Source organism: Gorilla gorilla, chromosome 21 (genome assembly GCF_029281585.2).
Source record: "Gorilla gorilla gorilla isolate KB3781 chromosome 21, NHGRI_mGorGor1-v2.1_pri, whole genome shotgun sequence".
In the NCBI taxonomy this organism is placed as follows: domain Eukaryota; kingdom Metazoa; phylum Chordata; class Mammalia; order Primates; family Hominidae; genus Gorilla; species Gorilla gorilla.
Window position 1 is genome coordinate 71049319 of NC_073245.2, and position 3838 is coordinate 71053156.

The 3838-nt window shown below is 44.7% G+C and overlaps 1 long non-coding RNA gene across 1 annotated transcript; it reads left to right on the top strand.

The window, feature by feature from the left end:
* The first annotated feature begins 1060 nt into the window (after positions 1-1060).
* Positions 1061-2490, top strand: LOC109024336 (uncharacterized). Its single transcript, XR_002003820.3, has 2 exons — positions 1061-1199; positions 2041-2490. It is a non-coding gene; the product is annotated as an uncharacterized lncRNA (long non-coding RNA).
* Positions 2491-3838: the final 1348 nt, after the last annotated feature.

Here is a 3838-nt window from a genome sequence, read left to right on the forward strand (position 1 = left end):
ACAGGCTGGGCGCAGTGGCTCACACCTGTAATCCCAGCATTTTGGGAGGCTGAGACGGGTGGATAACAAGGTCAGGAGTTCAAGACCTTCCTGGCCAAGATGGTGAAACCATCTTGTATTTTTGTAAAAATACAAAAAATGAGCCAGGTGTGGTGGTGGGCACCTGTAATCCCAGCTACTCAGGAGGCTGAGGCAGGAGAATCACTTGAACCCGGGAGGGAGAGGTTGCAGTGAGCTGAGATCACACCACTGCACTCCAGCCTGGGCGACAGAGTGAGACTCTGTCTCAAAAAAAAAAAAGGTGCAAGACAACATCCATGAACATCAGTGAGTAAATGCCACAGGACAGAATAGCAATCTCAGGCCCTGGAGCAGGAAGACTGTTGGGATTTGGGGAGGGTGGGGAGTTGGGTTTTTTAATTTGTTTGTGCTTTTTTTTGCTTTTATAATGCACCCCCATTGCCAGAAATTCATTAAAACCCTTTGGGGTATTAGGAAATTGGATAAATAACAAGACTAATTTGTTAAGGTCTGTCGAGAGAGAAAAGAAAGCAGAATCTGTCAACCGCACAATGATAAGGAGACAGGGTCATGCTCTGCGGTGGATCCTGGCCCGAGGGGCTCTCAGTGGGTCTGAGATTTAAACAGAAAAAAAAAGTCAAGGGCAGAGCCCATTAAAGAGATCCCGGGCAGTGAAGGCAAGGCACTCCCACTGGTCAAAGACAGGGCCATTCGGGCATCAGTGGGATGGCTGCCAGGAATGGAAACATTGAAAGCTCACTGGGCATCTTGGAAGGACGCTAGGGAACTAACTCACTATTCCAAAAACTGGTAAATAAAGGGAAAAAATCAAGCATTTATCTTGCTTTTTTTAAAAAAAAAACATAAGAACTGTGTATCAGGGAAATTGGATAGTTAATGAGGGGAAGTTTCTCTTTATAGAAGTCTTTCAGGCAATAAATAAAGACGACACACTAGAACTTGAGTACTGCCATTTTAAGTGAAACCATGGGGATGCAATCAGCAGAATGTAGACTATGAAAAATTCTACAGCATCTGATCAGATTCCTTCAACCGGTAAATTGCAGGGATAGAGAGAGTATCTGTAGATTAAGACTTAGAAGATATATCAACCACGTAACCACTTACAAAACATAGACTGGATTTGGATCCTGAATTGAACACATTTTCTTTTAAAGGTATTAGCCATTCAAGAAAACCTGGACACAGATTTGATATTTGATACTGAGGAATTGATAATTCGTTGTGATAATGGTATTGTTTATGTCTTTTGAAGAGCCCACATCTTTTAGAGATATACACAGAAATATTCGTGGTGTTTGGCATTTTCTCCAAAATAACTCATGGGCAGGGGAGACAGAGGGGGTCAACTATTGAGGATGGTGAGGGATACATGGGGATTTATGGTACTATTCTCTCTACTGTGCATATGTTTGATAGTTTCCATATATATACATATATATATACATATATATATATATTCGAGATGGAGTCTCGCTGTGTCACCCAGGCTGGAGTGCAATGGCGCGATCTCAGCTCACTGCAACCTCCGTTTCCCAGGTTCAAGCATTTCTCCTGCCTTAGCCTCTTGAGTAGCTGGGATTGCAGGCACATGCTGCCATGCCCGGCTATGTTTTTTTTTTTTTTCTTTTTCTATTTTCAGTAGAGACAGGGTTTCACCATGTTGGTCAGGCTGGTCTTGAACTCCTGACCTGGTGATCCACCCACCTCAGCCTCCCAAAGTGCTGGGATTACAGGTGTAAGCCACTGTGCCAGGCCTGTTTTCCATATTTTTTTTAAAAAAAGCAATCAACAATCCAGGAAGCGGGGCCTGTGCAGGAACATCACCTCAAGGCCAAGCTTATAAAATCTATAGTTGATGAAATACTACAAAGTGTTCATCAGCCCATCATCAAGAAGTGCTGGAGCGATGATGTCAACGATCATGCCAGTGAGGGGCTCTGGCAGCTGATTCCAAAGCCAGTGTAATATCTGATGCCTACTCACTGTCACCCCCAGAGTCCTGAGGGCCAAGATGGCAAACTGGTTCCACCAAGCCAAGCAAGCCCAAACCATTGCTACCCAGGATGGAAGCCTCGTTTCACCAGGGCCACCCATGAGGCAAGCGAATGGAATATTCACCTGGACTCACCATCATCAACGCTTCAAGAAAACTGTGGTTTGGATGATCAAAACCATTTACCATCCCAGCCAGCCTGCCCCCTTCCAAAAGAAAGAGCATGTTTCAGCACCAGCTCCTACAAAGAAGAGTGACTGCTTTAAAACAGGGACTGTCAGATGGGCTAATTTCCTGAATGTTTCCCAAATATTTCTTTTCATTTCTTCCTATAAGAGATGCTTTCCACAAATACCAAGGTATTGATTTTCCAATTGATCGAGGTGGAGAATGTTTCATACAGTTATGACTCCTGACAAGTGGGGAATAAAAAGCCAATCATAATGAGTTCATTTACTTGGCTTGATTATATTACTTTATAACACAATGCGTACCCAACACACCCTCTCAAGGACATCACCCGGCTAGGCTGCCAGCTCTTCATGATGAGGCCGCTTAATGCTGAAATCCATCTTACTGCATGATGTGTGGATTTTAAAATCATCCTTAGTGGGCTTTAAAAAAAAAATGCCATAGCCATGCTATGGATTCTTCCCCTACACCCATGAAGACTAGATTGATAGAGTGAGAATGACTCAGATTTGGGGATGGGGGTTATAGAGAGTGTTTGTTGATGAATGAAGCAGGGGGAATGCAGTGAAGGCCTAATTGTCAGTTACAAATATGCTGTATTTTCCCTATTGATTATATGACATCGAAATTAAAAGGATTACCTTATTAGATCATATTTAGGCATAAGTATGCCCTTCGTGCTTGACTCGGGGCACTTGCAAGAGACTAATTATTTGAGATGAACAGCACAGTCTGTTCAGCGCCCCAGACGGTCCAAGCGCTGCCCCTATTCCTATGCAGATGCTGTTGGACTCTTCAGTCTCTTTCATGAAGTTCATAGAGATTCTCTGTTCTGACCAGCCTCCTGTGGCTACACAGAGCCCTCCTATACATCTTCTCAGCAAATTAGGAGATGAGGCCTAAATAGGACTTCTGTTTGAGGATTTGGATGGCTGGCGCATCGTTTTCCATAAGCTTTTTGGGGCAAGGTCTGGAGTTGAGTGGTCACCAACAGAGCCTGGCACTTCTTTAAATAAGATGTCTTACAACAAAATCCCAGCGCTCCAGCACTCCCAGGAAATGAATCATGGAGGTCTGCCCGAGGTGACTCCGTGGAGAGCAGAGCATTTATCCCCGTGGACACCACAAAGCCTTCTTGTTCATCTTCTTGTGTGACTTGTTTAAAAAAATAGATTCCTGCTCTTCCCTGCCTTCTGAACAGTGTCTATTGAGCACAATTTAGTTCTTCCTTGATGAGTGAGGTCAGCCCTTCCCTCACCTTCCAGAGCTCAGCCCAACTAGGCTGCAGGGCAGACGGCCCCGTGGTCTGCACATTTCTCATGAGAATGAGCTATAAGGGACAAAGCCCCATCCTGCCTCTCTCCATTGACTGTGGCTGAGCAGCATGAGCCTTCTGGACCTCAGGGTCCTCGTCTGAGAAGGGTGCTTCTTAGTGGGGCCAGAGCAGGAATTCAGTGAACAAGTAAAGTGATCATAATGCTGAAAATGCATGGGTCATTGTGGGGGGATGCTAGGCCTCCGGGAATGCCAATCTTAGCCACTCTTGACTATCATAACGCCAATTTCTTGCATCAGAGATTCTTGGCCAGCCACATTTGCTCCCCACAT